Here is an 18129-nt window from a genome sequence, read left to right on the forward strand (position 1 = left end):
TAGAGACCAGTTCCTTGTCTCAGCGTGGTTCCTGGCTGTTAGGACATGTTAAGAAGTCAAGTGACTTCAGGGTGCCCAGAACACCAGGACAGTCTCCCGGTATTCGTTTTTCTCAAGATGGAAACGAATATTCTGGCTGCTGGGCCTCACAAGGATTTCCCAGCAAGAAAAAGCAGCATGAACAACAAACTGCTATGCCATATGATTAAAAAAATAATTTTTTTTGAACCCAGCCAACAATGCAGGTTCTCCTCCAGGTGTTTGAAACCAGGAGGGTGCACAATTTCCTTAGTCTTCAGCAGAATCAGAGGCCCCTTCAGCCTCCCAAAGGATGCTCTTTTGGGGGTCAGGTTATGCCTTATTCTGTCCACACTAGAAGGGGAGATGGGGTTGTTGCAGAGGAGGTCTACACTGCCCACTTTGTAGGAGGAGGCCATCTTGGTTTACAGCACCACAATCTCAGGAGGAGGCTGGTACCGCCTTTTCACGAAAGCTGCTGCCTTTTAATAACATTCCTTAGCCAGAAAGGCACTACCAGATTCCTTCCAATCTCCTTTCTTTGGAAGAGATCCCTCTAAAAGATGGGACTGGAGAGAGTAACATCTCTGTTTTATTCTCGAGGGGAAGATTTGTCTCCTCTTTTCTCTTCTCTGAAGCCAAATGAGGGTTTCTTTTCTTTTCCATCCTCTCCTGCCAAGACAAAATCCATCCAATCATATTAGTTCCCAATGTAACAGCCTGACCTGAAAGCAAATGTGAAGAACGCAGGTAAACCCAACACAACCATGACGATTTAAACCAACTTGCTGCAATAACGCTAAGCCTGTATCCGTCCTATTGGTAATGAAATAAGAGATGCTAATTAAATTAAGGAGAGTAGGGCTACTCAGGCCCTATGCTAACCTGCTAGTTAAATAAAGAGAAATCGAAAAGCCCTCTCGGTTTCTGCCCCTGACACCGGATTGCTTTTCTCCATAAGACCACTATTGCCATCCAATTGTTATGCCATCCCTCCAGTCTTGGTTTGCCTAACAAGCACCAGAGAAGGGGAAGGATGCCTTCGCTTGGTGCAGGTGGCGATAAAGATCTGTGACACAAAGCCCCAAATGGAGCAGAAAGGCTATTGGCTCCCCTCTGCAGCCCCTCCTGCCCTCCATCTCCCCCTCCCCCATCACAAGGGCGACCACCTCACCCCATTTTTCTCCTGGCATTGCATGCAGGAACCACTAGAGGGCGCTCTGCTGCAAAGAGGCTCTCAGGTCCTCAGTCCAGGACAGCGTGCACCACAGAGCTTTTGCCCGGGGGAACCCCACGCCAGGACCTTCAAGGGAGGGCAGGAAATGACAGGGCTCCCCCGCCCCCCGGGAGTGGCCTCTCTAGGAAGACGCGCTCTCTCGCTTTAACCCTCCCTGGAGGCCAAGCGGCGGCTGGCCGGCGGGCGAGGCCGCCCCCTCCAGCCGCGGGAAGCCGAGCGCGGCTCCTCCTCCCGCGCGCCTGCCTTGCGGAGCGGGGTCCTCGGTTGCGGCGGGAGCCTGGAGCTCGCACGCCCCGTTCCCTCTCGGGGCCGGGCGAGGCGCCTGTCGCTGGGTTGCGTTCAGGGGCCGGAGCGGCGAAGGGGCGGCAGGGCGGGAGCTTTTGTCCCGGAAGGCCGCAGCAGCCGAGGCGGCGGGCGGCGGAGGTGGGCGCGGGGGCCGCGGGAGGAGGCGGGCAGAGGCACAGCCCGGCGTGGTTCGGCTCCGCCCGGCTGGCTCCCTGCGAGTCCCCGGCCGGCTCCGATCCGCGGGTGCAGCCGGGGCGGCCCGCGGGGCTTGCCAGACCTTCCCTGCCCCTCTCCTCGGGAAGGAGCTTCGGGCTGCTTCCCTTCGGCTCTGAGCCGGCCTGGGACTGCTCCCCCGAGGCCCGGTGCCTAATCCCGGCTCGGTGCTGGAGGGCCCGCCCTGTAGGCCGAAAGACACCCGGGCCCCGCAAGATCCAGCCTTTGCTCTTCCGATGCAAAGTATCAGGTTTCCGGGGGTCCTTATCCGTAGGGACCGCGGAGGAAAGGCCAGTCGTTGGCCGAAGCCTCCATCTGTGAAGCTCTGCTGCAGAGGGCCTGGGCTGAGTGCTGAGGGCCTGCTGAGCACATCTGGGGCATCTGCAGCTCAGTGGATCTTGGCTCCCAGAGTAGGGGGTTTCCCCTCTACTCAACCTTGGATGCAGAAACAACTCAGGAGCCTAAAATCCTTCCCTCTGCTTGGAATGAGCACATTCCCTTCTGGAGAAAGAGAGGGAGCTGTCCCTGATCTGAAAAGGTCTTTTTTGTGGATCTTCTCTGCAAACATTAACTCTGAAGGATTTTTCTTAGAAAACTCAAACTTTGGGAAACATTTGTGAACAATATTGTCCTCTCAATCCCTTGGCCTGTAATTCTCTGTTAAACAAATGCTTTTCTTCTTTTCTTTCCATTTCAGGTTGGGAGCTAGAAGTACAGTATCTACTTTTGCCAGTAAAGTTCCTGCTCAGGGAGAGGTCAAGATAACATGTCTTCAAAGATGGCTCCATGGTCCTTATGGGTTATTCAAGAGTAATCTCTTCATGAGGTTCTGGTCCTACAAAGGAAAGAGGCTTGGAGATCTTTTACCCTTTGGGAGTTGCTGAAGAACAGAGAGTGAGATGGATGGAGAAAGACCAGAATGTAAGGGAGCAGCCATTTGCTTTCTTCCTCTTCATAGGGAGAGCAGTGTGAAAGTGAGGGAAAATGCCATGCAGAGGATTCTGGATCTTGAAGTGACGATGAACTTCAATGTACAAAGACAGTCCTGCAGGGATTTCCACTATCATCAGGCTGAGGGACCTCGATGGGTTTGTACCCAGCTCTACTACTTTTGCCGTCAGTGGTTGAACCTAGAAAAGCGCACAAAGGCCCAGATGCTGGACCTGGTGGTCCTGGAACAGTTCCTGGCTGTCCTGCCCCTGGAAATGAAGAATTGGGTACGTGAGTGTGGGGCTGAGACCAGTTCCCAGGCGGTGGCCCTGGCCGAAGGCTTCCTCCTGAGCCAGGCAGAGAAGAAGCTGGCAGAGATGCAGGTGACACAATATCGTTCAGAAGGATAAAATAATGGGAAACAATGTTACTGAATTTTGAAATGCTTCCCTTCTACAACTATTATCGTTAGGAGGAGATTTAGCATTTCTGAGACACGTAAAGAATCCAGTCCCTTTTCTGAGGGGGGGCCATAGTGATGGAAGCAGTGGACAGTAATGCACTCTTTTCCCTTTTTTCTTGATTCTTGTTTCAGGCTCAGGAGCCCTTCATGGAGGTGGCTACTGAGCACTCTAATGGATATCCTCCTCAGGAGCTGGTCTTTGGGGGGATCTCCCCGGAGAAACCATCTCAGGACCCATCTTCAGGTAAAGGAAGGTCCTTCTGATGCAGGAGAGTCCTGAGGAGTTTGTACTGCCTGGGCTATTCATGAGCCTGTTTTGCAAAAATGCTTTAGCTCTATCTGTAAGAAGGCCATTGTATTTAGCTTTGCGCTAGATGCTTTCAGAACATGTAATTGCTCCTCCTTTATTTCATTCTCAGCAAATGGAGCAGCAGTAATGCCACCTGTGGAAACATCTTTTCTTTGTGGGGGAACAGAAACTGTGGTTGTCCTTCCAAACCAGGTAGGAGGAAGATTCCCCAGTACAAATGAGATTTCTTCAAAGAGAACCCTACTCCGTCCATAATGGTCTAAATCTCCTTCCTAGTGCCATCCCCTCTATTTTATTAGCTCCCTCTAGCCAGTTTTTCAGACCAGGAGCGGCTTCCCAGTATGCCGATGGGAAAACCCATAAGGGTTGCAAATCATCTGCAAGTTATGGCACCCTTGCTACTTCCTTGAGAATGTCTCCCAACAACTTTAGGTAGCTCTTGAGCGAGGAGTTTGTCGATTTGTTAACACGTCATACAGGGCTCTCTGAACAATTCATTGAGGAAGCTACCTTCCACGTTGAACAGGAGGCCCTGATCAATGATGCGGGCAAGGCCTTGCCATCGGTTGATTCATAAGCATTGCAGCCACAAAATGGGTTGAAGATTCTGCAGAATCGTTAAGTTTTTTCATTTGTATAGACAACTTGTCAACTTCCTGAAACTATTAATGACTTGGGAATGTTTTCTTTCTGTTTTAGGATCCCATAACCTTTGAGGATGTAGCTGTGCTTTTCTCTGAGGGGGAGTGGGCTTTGTTGAATTTTGACCAAAAATCTCTATACAAGGAGGTGATGCTGGAAAATGCAAGGAATGTGGTCTCCTTAGGTAAGGGATTCTCTTTCCTCTGAGCTCAATTAGTGCTGGAATGTACTTTCTAGTCAAAAGTAACCAGCTGATCGATTTATTAGGGGACATTCTGATCTGGTTTTTTCCCCACTATGGAAAGGGAGAATATTGTTATCTGCACTATTTGTATCTTAACTATCTCATAAAATGTTCTTTCTTCTTTCTTTTTGTTCGAAGCAGGTGATGGGCAGGAGACCGAGAATTATAAAAAGCAGGCTATGGAACCTTCAAAAACAGTCGAAAGTGAAATCAGAGGAGAGCTACTTGGAAATCAGTGGGGACCACAAAGCCCAAAGGGAAACCAGTTAAACAGAGAGATGGAAAAATCCCTTACCTCTCTGTATGCATGCAGGGAACATGCAAAAAGGTATAATTGGAACTTTCCTCTTACTTTACACGAAGACTTTGACATTGGAGATAAACCGTATAAATGCATGGAGTGCGGAAAAAGCTTCAGCAAGAACAGTAATCTAAATGCCCATAAAAGGATCCACACAGTGGAAAAACCATATAAATGCATGGAGTGTGGAAAAAGCTTCCGCAGGAATGATAATCTTATTTCCCATAAAAGGATCCATTCTGGAGAAAAACCATATAAATGCATGGAGTGTGGAAAGAGCTTCCGCAAGAACAGTCACCTTACTTCTCATAAAACAATTCACACTGGGTTGAAGCCATATAAGTGCATGGATTGTGGAAAGAGCTTCAGTATGAACAGTTACCTTACTTCCCATAAAAGGATCCACACTGGGGAAAAGCCATATAATTGCATAGAATGTGGAAAGAACTTCAGTGGATTGAGTTCCTTTACCACTCATAAAAGACTCCATTCGGGTGAAAAACCATATAAATGCATGGAGTGCGGAAAATGCTTCAGGGGGTTGAGTTCATTTACTTCCCATAAAAGGATTCATTCAGGGGAGAAACCATATAAATGCATGGAGTGCGGAAAGTGCTTCAGTAGGAACTATTCCCTTACTTTTCATAAAACAATCCACACAGGAGAGAAACCGTATAAATGTATGGAATGTGGGAAGAGTTTCAGTATGAACTGTTCTCTAACTTCTCATAAAAGGGTCCACACAGGTGAAAAACCATATAAATGCCTGGAATGTGGGAAGAGATTCTGTATGAGCAGTAACCTTACTTCCCATAAAAGGATTCACAGTGGTCCAAAAACATTGAAATACGTAGAGCGTGGAAAAAACTTCAGTAAGAGTTTTTCCCATAAAAAGATACACACAGGGCAAAAAACCTATCAGTGCATGGAATGTGGAAAATGCTTCAGTAAGAGTAGTTCCCTTACTTCCCATAAAACAATTCACACTGGGGAGAAACCATATAAATGCGTGGAATGTGGAAAATGCTTTACTCAGAATAGTAATCTTACATCCCACAAAAGAATTCACAGTGGGGAGAAACCCTATAAATGTATAGAATGTGGAAAGAGCTTCAGTATGAACAGTTCCCTTACTTCCCATAAAAGGATCCATACAGGAGAGAAACCATATAAATGTGTGGAGTGTGGAAAGAGCTGCAGTACGAGCAGTGATCTTACTTCCCATAAAAGGGTACATTCAGGAGAGAAACCCTATAAATGCATGGAGTGTGGAAAGAGCTTCACTATTAGCTCTTCCCTTACTTGCCATAGAAGAATCCACACCGGGGAGAAACCCTATAAATGCATGGAGTGTGGAAAAAGTTTCAGTATTAGCTATTCTCTAACTTGCCATAGAAGAACCCACACGGGAGAAAAACCCTATCAATGCATGGAGTGTGGAAAGAGCTTCAGTATGAGCAGTAACCTTACTTCTCATAAAAAGATCCACAGAAGGGGGAAGCCATATGAATGTTGTTGATGAATTGGGGTGCCTTAGAAATATGAATAATAAAGTAATAAGCATGTGATGTGGAAACTGCTTCCATAGCAAACTTGCTTCTCATAAAATTATTTGCTCAGAGGAGAAATACCAATACATGGAGTATAAGGAGAGCTTTAGTCAAAATAGTCCATTTTTCCTCCATAAAATAATCCACTTGTTTTAGGAAGAACAGTGATAAACTGGAATGTGTATAGAGGAGAGCAACCAAGATGACAAGGGACCAGGAAGGAAACACTCATGAGGAATGGCTGGAGCTATTGGGCCTGCTTAGCACTCGGAGGACTGCAGTAACATGACAGTTGTATTCCAAGTATCTCAAGGCTGTCATGTAGGAAATGGGGTGATGTCATGCTCCCCGATCAAATGTTCCCAGAACATCTTATTGGACTGGCTTCCATCTTCCAGCAACCCATGTCAACCCGCAAGTCGCCAACAGGGAGGGGGAGCTGGGTTGGAGTGTGAATCTTCTTGTTCGGGCTAGATGCTCCTTGCCCCAAGGTCATCGGGAGAGAAGCTGTTCTAGCCATCTGCTGGCACAAGAAGGAGGGGGCACATGCCTAAGGGGGCAGTGGGGGGGGAATTTGAAGTGTCTGTGATTTTAAAATGTAGAAATGCGTGGGAAATGCCATTCGCAACTTTTCCCCTATACTGAACACTTCGCTTCATTAAATAGATTTATAAGCAACAGCTTATGAGTCGTAATTGAGTGAAAGCTCGAGTGTTCCAGTGTTACAGGTGACTTGTTCAGAGTTTTTTCAGAAGACAGAAGGCATCTCTTAATGAGCTGTTCAACGGAAGAGACGCATCTTCCATTTAAACACAGGCTGCATGGCCATCTGCCAGGGATGTTGTGATATTGGATTGGGTGCTGGACAAGATGACCTCTAAGGTCCACTCCAACTCATACATTGTCATTTTGTGACACTGTCCAGAATCAAAGCAAGATGTGGCCTCAAGGGCAACTGCAATGGATTTCTCAGAGTTTGTGAGAGAAAGTAAGTTTACAAAATATTTCAAGATCAGAGTATCCACACATTGCTTTATTAGGGAATAATACTTCCCCACTACATCAACAGACAGCAAGAGGATCAGGGAATCTCCACCCTAATGAACATAGAAATAAATGATATGGTAAAGTAAATTTATCCAGTTGCCAATGTTTCTGTAGCCTGGTCATCCTTTCTCCTTTCAATCTGGTTATTAAGACTGAGAATCTAGTTTTTTTATTATAAGCACTACTACTGGTTGGATGCATACATTGGAGTAGTCAGGCATATGGCGCAAGACCGAACAGCATTTTGTTCTATTACACATAAGGTCACCGTGAGTCGTAAAAGACTCAACCGCAACTAACAACTGGTTGGATAGCAGTATATACAGGGGGCTTTACTGGAAACCAGGTAACTGAGCAGCTGAGAGGTCTGCCTGAGGCCAATGCATATGCACATGATTCAGTAATTATAATGTGGAAGAAAGCCTAGAAGGCATAGAGTATGGTACGGTTTTGATTTGCTGCTAAGAAAACTACATGGATGTGTCCATGTAGTCACCATAAGTCAAACTCAGCTTGGGTGCAGCTTGATAAAAACAGGGTTCTTTGATCTGGGGAATTTAGAGATTTGTTGGGTAGTTTACTTTTGGGGTCTGGAGGGTTAGGGGAATAGTTTTGAAGCAGTTGGCTTGGTTTGGGTGCTCCTGAGATCATTGTTAATGAGTCTAGCTTGGAGACCTCCAGTGTGGGTTGCAAGTGAGATTCTTTCAGATCTTCCTACCAGGCCCATAGGATTGATTGTGATCTCTTCTTGCATTCTAAGTTTCAGGTTCAGCCACTAAAGCTACAAGCCACAGATTTTTTTAGCCCACTTCTCTTGTATTAGACTGGCTATGCCAAAGTGAACTCCCAAGGGTTTAAATTTTTGTGGAAAACACAATGATACTTGCCATCTGTCGGGCACCGCTGGACTACTTGCCCAGGGGTGCCATGAAAAATGTTACTGAGACATTAGGGATGCCACCAACTGAGAAAGTTTGGGGACATCTAAGCTATGCTAATACTTATGAGTAATTCCTAATCGTTACTGGCATAAAACAGGACACTTCTATAAAATCATGCCATCTGATAAGGCAAGATTTTCTATTTGAAGCTCCTTCCACCTTTTGAGTATTTATATGGCTTTGCACCTGTGTAATTTGATCAGTGTTAGGACTATTGTGCCACATATTTTTTCCATGCTTAAGCTATTCTCATGTTATTTTTCGATTTCTATTAACCCATTTGTTATACCAACAAGGTAATCTAAATCATAAATCTTTTCTTTTTTGCAGTAGGACAACATTTAATATTTTTAATCAGCCAAAGAAGCTATGGCAAAGAACTCCTGTTATGGAAAGATATAACAGAAAGATATGGATAGAAGTTTTATAGTTGATAGGCAATGGCTTCGACTGGAAATATTTATAAGTAAGACTTTGATCTTTATGAAGTTACATAAGGAAATTTTTTATGTTGCAAAGCAATTGTACATTATCCTGTTTTTAATAAATAAAGGAAAGTTTTAAAGTGTGTATTCCCAGTGAAAACCTTAGTTATATTTTGAGCATTTATATTCTCACAATATAATTACAGCCTTGTTTTCAGCCCCCTCTCGTTCCACGTACGAAGCTTTTATACAGTTTGCTTCTTCTTGGTCCGTTCTTTGAGGTCTAGTATAATTGCTTGTCTCTTGAAGCGTTAATCACATTGTGAACGTTTATGCAGTCTGTCTGAACTGCTGTGTTTATATAGTTCCTTTGCAGATTTGACTGAAATAAGTTATTTCTATGAAATGGATGATACGCATAAATACCTATCTGACTGTCCAAGTCTCAGCCATTGGCTGGCCTATGAATAAACTTGAAAGCTGAGCAATGCAACTGAGAAAGGTCCAGAAATAGATGCTTGCTGGGACTGGCGAAAATAAACATATTATGCCACTTCTTCACCACCTGGCTGATACACCTTTTCCAGACCCAATTCAAATGCTGGTTTTGACCATGACTTTAGACCAGGTTACCTGAAGGAGTTCCTTCTCCCATATATACCATATGTCCAATGAGGCCCTCCTCCAGGTGCCCCCACCAAAAGAGGTGGCATGGGTCTCTACAAGGAATTTATGGAATCTCCTCCCCAGAGGTGTAGCATTCATCCACACGCATAGAGATGCACTAAAGGGGAACATCTTTTGCCAGAGGGGTCTCCAGGACTCTTTGTTTTTATTAAAATGGCAAAGGCAGTGTTGTGCTTTGCAACACAAGCTCTCTCTTGTATAACTGTACAATATCAAAACACACACAAAATGGGTGGAGCTTGCATTGCCACATTGCAAGACTGCTTTCATCATCTCACTACCACCAAACACTTGTAGGCACTAAATCCTGCCTTTTGCAAGGGACCACTTTTGGGAATGGAGGATAAAATAGAGGTGGGGGATCATCTTTCCTTTGGGGGTTGTGTATAGAGCTCTGGTCTTTGAATGTCAGTGTTTGATGGATCCTTACCCAGTTGGAAGGGAAGAAAAACAAGGGTACCCTATCAATACCTGCTTTGTAAGGGTTCTTTGGAGGAGTTTGATTAGTGTCCTCTACCTCTTCAAACCCCGGTTCTCCCGGATCTGGAGCCTTAGTCCAGTTGAAAGGGTGAAGTATTGGTATGCTGCTCCTTTGTGTGATTCCTGATCCAGCTGGCCAGATGAAGCCAGCTGGCTCTTCTAGGCAATAAACCAAATTCCGCTGGGCTGCTTCAGGGACCTAGAAAGCCTAAGAAGGCTACCTACTGGAGGGGTTTGGTCCAACTCCTGGAAGGCCCAGCAATCTCCTTGCGAGTCCAACTCAGTGGAGAATGCTGACAAGGCCCTGCTTCATGAAGATCACACAGGCGGGACTCAGGTCCAGGCCTGGGCAGGGGGGTATGGTTTTGAAGGCCTCCAAGAAGTTTCAATAGAAGAGGATCTCTGTAGCTCAGGGTTGAACTGTGGAGACCTTGGCGCGCTCTGAGCTTGGTTGTTTGCTTGCGGACACTTCATACCCAACTACTTAATATACTCAGTGCAAGTGAGGGTGGGGTGTGCTCCCTGTTTATATACAGTAGCTTACCCTGCCAGTGCTGGTGGGGATGTGGCTTTCTCCTTGGTAATTCCTTGATTAGGGTTTTGTTTTCTGCTTGATTGTTTGTCTGGTGTTAATCCCTGCTTATCTCGGTGTTGGCTGCTGGAGAGGACGTGTTCTGGTCTTTTTGTTTCCTTCTGAGCTTTTTTATTGTTTCTTTTGAATGGTGCGTAAATGTGGTTTATCTCTGTGTGTTTATTAATGGCTGAGTTGTCTGAATGCCAAGCTTCCAGGAATTCCCTAGGGTTTTTGGAATCAGGTTGGTCTAGGATGCTCACAGTTTCCCAGTTGAAACTATGGTTGAGTCTGTCCATATGTTGTGAGTGTTCTCACTCAGCCATCAATACCCTAACAAAACCCTAATCAAGGAACTGTTGAGGAGAAAACCACACCCTCACCAAAACTGGCAGGGCAAACTAGTGTATATAAACAGGGAGCAAACCCCGCATTTCACTAGTACTTATGATGTTATCTAGTCAGGTAATGAAACATCTGCAAGCAAACAACCAAGCTCAGAGAGCACCAAGGACTCAACACTCAAAGAGGTTTCTCTCTGAGAAAATGCTGCCTGGTGAGGGGGGAAACTCAGGACTGTCCCTTTCCGCAGTTCTCTTGATTGACTTCAGCAATGGATGGAGAAAAGGGGAGAACTGATAGCAGGAGAACAAGGAAGCAAGAAGTGGGCTTTTCCTTCTCATTTTATAACAGATCTCTGCCCTGAGGCAAAAATCTTAATTAGTCCAGGTAATCCCATCTTGGAGAAAGGGGACAAACGAAAGGTGATCAAGACTAACAAAAAGTGGCCAGAAGAAAACCAAAATGGATAAATGATTGAGTTGGAGAACTGGTTTGGAGTAAATTCTCCTGGCCTAAAGGAGAATTGCCAGAAGACTGATGTTTTTCCAGACTCCCTTTTTTTAACGAAAGCATTTCCAAGGGTGAGCAGTTGAGACATTGCAAGTGTATGCCCATTGCTCTGATTCATAAAAGGAATAGTTCAGGATGAGTTTGTGGCTCTGACAAAATTATTCTCTGCAGTCACCCTTTTGCTATACAGGTAGTCCTTGTTGAATGACCACTCATTCAGTGACTGTTCAAACTTATGACAGCACTGAACAAGGAGGACTTACAACTGTTTCTTTTAGCTGCAGCCATCACAGCATCCCTGCAGTCACATGACTGTGATTCAAGCGCTTGGCAACAGGCACGCAATTACAATGGTCTCAGCATCCCGCAGTCATGATTGCCATTTGTGACCTTCACTGCCAGCTTGTGACAAGCAAAGTCAGTGGGAAAGCTGGCAGGAGGTTGCAAATGGCGATCACATGACCGACACTGCAACCGCGTGGGATTTGCCTAATGATGGCAACTGGGACTCCACAACTGCCACTGTAAATTGGTATGGTCACAGGATGTCATGCTTTACAACTGTGTCACTTAGCAAAGGAGTTGCTGATCCCAATTACAATAGTTAAGGGAGGACTACCTGTATCAGCTACTGCTTTAACAAGACCCAGCAATCGGCAATGACAATGGGGATAGTTGAGGAGCATAGCTACAATTTTTAGTTTGGAAAAGTCTTTTAATACCATTTTTATTCTCCGTTGCTACTAGCATTGCTGCACACAGGGGTCATGGAAGGGACAGTTGAAGGCCACCTCCATTTCTTCAAACTGGGGTCCTTTCCCCAACAAGACATGCCTTCCAGACTCTTTGTAATGTGTACAGCTATCAGTTGGACTGAAAAGGGAAATAGTTCCCTACAATGTTGGAAATCTTGTCTTGACCATAGTTTTAAGTGTGAGCCAAACTGGGAGTACAGTTTAGAGCAGGGGAGCAAATCAGATAATAAAACATCAAGGAGCTTTTTAAAAATGGTTGATATACTTACTTTTTTCTTATTATTTGTTCCTTTGTATTCAAATCAGGCCTCAGGATGATAATGTAGCACTTGGGGATGAAGATAGAGCCCAAGAGGCCAGCACTGGAGGCCAAGATGGAGAAGACCTGCACAGCCACCATGTATTTCCCTTTGGTGCTCAGGTAGGTGGGCACAAAGGAGACCCAGACACTGCAGAAGACCAACATGCTGAAGGTGATCAACTTGGCTTCATTGAAGGCTCCAGGCAGCTTCCTGACCAGGAAAGCCACTGTGAAGCATATGGCGGCCAGGAAGCCTATGTAAGCAAGGGCACCATAAAACATGATGACAGAGCCTTCATTGCACTTCAGGGCAATCTCTTCAGGCTGGGTGTGCATGTCAGACTCAGGAAATGGAGGAGAAACTCCCAACCAGATGATGCAGATGACAGCTTGGAGACCAGAGCAAGAAAGGACAATGGAGTTGGCCAAACTCTTCCCTAACCATCTCTTGACCTTGTTTCCTGGTTTTGTGGCCAGGAAGGCCAGCACCACCATTATTGTTTTAGCCAAAACTGAAGAAACAGCAACTGAGAAGATAATGCTGAACAATGTTTGTTGAAGAAGACAGGTAACTTTCTTTGGTTGGCCAATGAACAGGAAGGAGGTCAAGAAGGAAAGCAGGAGAGAGATGAGGAGGATGTAGGAGAGGTCCCGGTTATTTGCCTTAACTATTGGAGTTTGTAGAAATTTAATGAAGATTCCTAACACAAAGCCAGTGAGTAATGATAAGAATAAGGCCAAGGAAGCCAGGATGATGCCCAAATATTCTTCATAAGACAGGAATGTTATAATCTTAGGGACACATTGATCTTGGTCTTTGTTTGGATGCTGATCTTCTGGACATTTGTGGCAATGACTTGCATCTAAGGAGAAGTTGATGAATGGTTTTAGAATCACTGGCATCAGTTCTACATCTCCTTAAATTAAAATCATCAAGGTAAAAGCCATAAAAACCCCTAATGTCATTCAGAATAAAATGCTGTGGGATAAATTGTGTGATACAATGCATGATGTCTTTTTTTTTAAGCATGATAAGTTAAAGCAAAATAACTGCTTAGTTTAAGCAAGAACATTGATTGAATTTCATCTGAATGCTATTCACTCTCTAAAATGTCCTTGGTGTAAGGATGTAGAACTCACATCCTGGGCTCAGAATGAACCTTTGAAGAAACTTCTGATGAGACATGAAGGACTAAGCAGGAAATTAAATTTCATCTCCCCACACAATCCCAACACTCTTTGTTATAAGCCACTATGAGTCAGGAAAGATTTTGTTGTTCAGTTGTTAAGTTGTGTTTGACTCTTCATGACCCCATGGACTGTAGCATGCCAGGCCGTCCTGCCCTCCACTGTCTCCCAGAGTCTGCTCAAATTCATGTTCATTGCACTGGCGATGCTATCTAACCATCTCATCCTCTGCCATCCCCTTCTCCTTTTGCCTTCAGTCTTTCCCAGCATCAGGGTCTTTTCCAGGGAGTCCTCACTTCGCATTACACCAATACTAGTAGCCAAAGTATCTGAGCTTCAGCTCTAGTATCTGTCCTTCCAATGAGCAGTCAAGGTTGATTTCCTGTAGGATTGCCTGATTTGACCTCCTTGCAGTCCAAGGGACTCTTAAGATTCTTCTCCAGCACCACACTTTTTCCACTGGAGAAGGAAATGGCAACCCACTCCAGTATCCTTGCCAAGAAAACCCCATGGACAGTATCAGGAAAGATTTAGCGACATACAAACTTATATAAATCCTGGCCTGATCAACAGTAAATATGATTATGATGGATGATTAAGTATCATCCAGTTGGTGCTGGGTGTTGGCAACCACTTATACAAACTTCCTCTAGGATTACCTGTCCTCAACCTGGCCCTATAGTCTCAAATTATTTTAGCGTGTTGTTGGAATCAAGCCATTGTAGTTTGTAAATTGTGGCTTATGGTTTAAAATGTGGGAGTCTAATCTCTAGGAGTTACTTCACTATACTGGTTAGTTTGAGCAGACACTTCTTCCCATTGTCTCCTAGAAAACTTTGCTAAATGATACTTTAATTAGTTGTTCATCTTTCTTAAAATCAGATAAAAAACTGCACGTATCAAATATCTTCAGAATCTGCATCCTGTGTGTCACACGGATGCCATTTAAAACTCCACTTGATTCTAAAATTTGTGTTAAAAGTATATGCAATAGAAAATTATATATAGAAAATATACACACTCTCACTCATTCGTTCGTTCATTCGTTCATTCTGTTGATGGGGATCTGCTTTCCATCCATAGGGAAAATCTCTTCCATCAGGCCGTTCACTAATTTACTACTGCATGCTGATTTACTCTTTTCTCTCTCTCTCTCTCTGTATATGTGTGTGGGTATACATAAAAAAATTCCCTTCTCACCCCTATGGGTGGTATGTGTCTTCTTCAATCTCAGGTCCTTTACCAGAGGCCTGGGAGTTTGAGGGTTCTGCGCAGTATCTTAGCTGTTCCAAGCACTGCACTCTTCTGGACAGAGAGCTCGGATGTTGTTCCTGGGATCTGTTGGAGCCACTGTCCCAGGTTGGGAGTCACAGCCCCGAGTGCTCCTACCACCACTGGGACCACTTTGGCCTTCACTTTCCACATCCTCTCTAGTTCCTCCTTTGGGCCTCCTTCAGGCCTCCTCCAGCTTCTCATAGTCCTTCTTCCTGATGTTGCTGTCCCTTGGCATCACTACATCTATCACCACCGCTGTCTTCTGGTCCTTGTCATGAGTGCCGTTGAGCTGAAGACATCAGCACAACGGCACACATGACAATAACGAGGAAGCAGAGGAAGGGACTCAAGATAAGCATAGCACGCACAACAACAGCCACAGACCCTAGCCGGAGGATGCAGCCATCAGAGCACAAAAGAGAAAGAAGGAGAGACAAAGATTAGGCGGATCACGAGGCACACCCAAGCTGTTAGCACAAGCGCAACGGAGATCGCCCAGCTGACAGCAATCACCGGCTGAATGAGGAAACCGATGATGGGCGATCCCGGGGCACCAGCTGGGGCCTCGCAACCCTTCACCTACCGGCAAGACAGCATGCAGGACAAAGGGGGGATGACGTAACCCAGGGTGAGGGGGCGCTGACCGGCGTGGGGTATTTAAACCCCGCACCAGCACGCTCCCCTCACTCTCAGCTTTTTTTGCAACTGACACTACGTACGAAATAAACCGGAACCTGCTCTCTTTTGAATCAGCGTCTGTGTTTTACTCTGCGGTAGGCAGTGCATGACAGTCCTTGGCTACTATCACAGTGTCTGGTTGATTGGCCAGTACCTACCTGTCCATCTGGATCTGGAAGTCCCTCAGGATCCCTGTTATTCTCCATGACTTTGTGTGGAATCTCCCATCTGGACTTGGGAGGGTCTAGCCCATACACTGTGCAGATGTTCCTGTACACAGTGCCAGTTACTTGGCTGTGCCGTTCAGTGTATGCTTTTCCTGCCTGCATCTTACACGCTGCCACTATGTGTTGGACTGTCTCTGAGGCCTCTCTGCACAGTCTGCACCTCAAGTCCTGTCTAGACCTCAGGTCCTGTCTAGACCTCTGCTTCTATGGATCTGGTGCATAGTGCCTGTTCTTGTGCTGCTAAGATCTGTGCCTCAGTGCTGTCTTTTACTCCAGCCCTTTCCAGCCACTGGTAGGATTTCCCAGTGTCAGCCACCTCAGCTACCTGTTGATGTACATCCCATGCAGGGTCTTGTCTTGCCATGGCTCTTCCTCTGCTTGATCTTCTTTCCACATCTGCTGCTGTCTCAGGCATTCTCTCAGCAGCATACCTTTGGGTGCCATCTTACTGATGTTGTTCTGGATGCTCTAGTTTTCATCCAGGACAGTGGCTTTGACACACACCAGACCCCGCCCACCCTCTTTTTGGCTGGTGTACAGTCTCTGGGTGTTGGACTTGGGGTGGAAACCTCAGTACATTGTGAGGATACCACATAGGGAGGACTGGTTTATTGGAAGGAGTGTTATTTTTCTGGAAGTCTGCTTTTCTATTTTGCTTTGATGCTGTTTTTATATTGTTTAATTATATTGCCTTGAAATCATATCAGGTGATGCGCAGGATCGTAATAGAGTCAGGCAGCTTATAAATTAAACAGCCAAATAAATAAATTCATCCCAACTTTCATCTAGGACCACAAGGTGAGATTTTCCTTTTACAATAACAGGGCTCAGAATGAGTGACAGGCCCATAGCCACTAGAGAGCATCTATGGCTATGGATGAAGAAATCCCCCCTAGGGTTACCTACCTTCCAATGTGGAGATGGTTCCTTCTGCACACGAGGAACAAGCATAGCAGCAAAGGGCCTTCCCTTCCAAAACCACCTTGGCCTGTCCAGGAAGACAGCTTTTAGTACATCTGGACTGAGGAAGGATCTAAAACAAATAAGGAACATCAAACCAAGAGTGTTAGGTGCTGGTCATGGAAATGACTCAGAGAAGGGAAAGACTCAGAGTGGCTGTCCACCCAAAATTAGGTAGCTTCTGCATCCATTATGATCAAGCGAACAGGGAGAGCCAACAGGAGTTTGCCAAGGAAGTAGGAGAGAGGAGAGTGGCCAACAAAAGTTCACTGGGGAGGTGTTAACTCAGAGTCCCTAATAAATTTTCCCTCCAAATCAAGAGTTTCTATTTGGCTAGTGTTAGAGCTTGAGAAGGAAACAAGAAGAAATAAGCCTGGAGTTGCCTTAAGGAGCAAAGTGAAGATGAACCAATGGGAATCTTCAGCTGTGCCCTGCCGTGATTTTGCTTGTGGGAAGCTGGCGGGGAAGGTTGCAAAGGGTGTGTTCACGTTCTTGCCTGAAAACAGCCTGGCACTAAATCACAACTAATAGCAGTCCTTGAAAGGAGAGTCAACAACTGGAGAGATGAATGGCCATATTTCGCCTGATGAGAAAGGACGAGAATGATCAGAAAAGAGGATTTCTACAGTGGAAACTGACAATGGAAATAGCTCTCTAAAAAGAAGGTGGTCAAATCGCAAGCCCAGGAGATGAGAAAAGCAACCAGAAGCAAGATATTCTGCACTGCTGCAGTTCCAGAATTGTTCTGAGGCCCTTACAGGTGAGTCAGGCTCTGAGTGATCAGAAGAACAATAATAGATACTGCAGAATGGCAGGCAGGAAGATGGAGCCCTAAAGACAAGGGAGGATGTGACTGTGCCCTATGAGAAGAGACAGAGAAGAATCACAGTAGCTGGTGATTTGCTACCACATGGATGTTCCTTCATGCCCTTGTCATTTCTCATCTGGATTATTGCAATTCTTTTTACTTGGGGCTATTCCTGAAGGACACCCAAAAATGTCAGCTGGTGCAAAACACAAAGGAAAGTCTTGGTATTCTCATATACAGTAACACTATTGCTATGGAAATTGCCTTGATTACTGGTAACGTTTCTGAGCCCAATTCAAGGTGCTGGTTATCACCAAAAATCCCAATATGGCTGGGGACCTGGGGATCCATGAGATGGCCTTTCTCAGAATTATTCTACCCAAGTGAGCAGAATTTGCTGTTGGGGGTCCTTCAAGCAGAGTGATGGGAAGGGGCTAGAAAGTGGGCATTTTCTATAGAGGCTATCCTCTAGAGTGTCCCCTCATTCTTATGGCCTTCTGAAGCTTTGTAGAAACTTGGCTGTTCTCTTTGGAAACTGATTACAGGAAGTCCTCATTTAACAACAGTAAATGGGACTGGAATTTCCATTGCTAAGCAATGCAGTCATAAGCAATGTCATGTGACCACATCACTTAGCAACTGTAATCCTGGCAGTCTCTGTTGTCATCATTAAGTGAAAACTGTGGGTTGTTTAGCAAGGACCTCATGTGACTGCAACTTGCAACTTCCTGCCAGCTTCCC

The 18129-nt window shown here is 45.4% G+C and overlaps 2 protein-coding genes across 6 annotated transcripts in view; one reads left to right on the top strand and one right to left on the bottom strand.

The window, feature by feature from the left end:
* The window catches only part of LOC134491915 (zinc finger protein 420-like), a 363546-nt gene that overhangs the window by 114729 nt on the left and 230688 nt on the right, over positions 1-18129 (top strand). The window contains exons 1-6 of one of the 5 annotated variants that reach the window (XR_010067376.1): positions 1689-3066; positions 3285-3390; positions 3566-3648; positions 4156-4282; positions 4481-6526; positions 6922-8770. The exons of 1 other annotated variant lie outside the window; for it this stretch is intronic. The gene's annotated coding sequence lies outside the window, so the exon portion shown is untranslated. Of the gene's footprint in view, positions 1-1688; positions 3067-3278; positions 3391-3565; positions 3649-4155; positions 4283-4480; positions 6527-6921; positions 8771-18129 lie in introns of those variants that run through there. 3 more of the 5 variants (XR_010067374.1, XR_010067375.1, XR_010067377.1) reach the window with 3 other exon arrangements.
* The window catches only part of LOC134492032 (zinc finger protein 493-like), a 149204-nt gene that overhangs the window by 101905 nt on the left and 29170 nt on the right, over positions 1-18129 (bottom strand). The window lies entirely within an intron of this gene.

Source organism: Candoia aspera, chromosome 2, assembly GCF_035149785.1.
Source record: "Candoia aspera isolate rCanAsp1 chromosome 2, rCanAsp1.hap2, whole genome shotgun sequence".
In the NCBI taxonomy this organism is placed as follows: Eukaryota; Metazoa; Chordata; class Lepidosauria; order Squamata; family Boidae; genus Candoia; species Candoia aspera.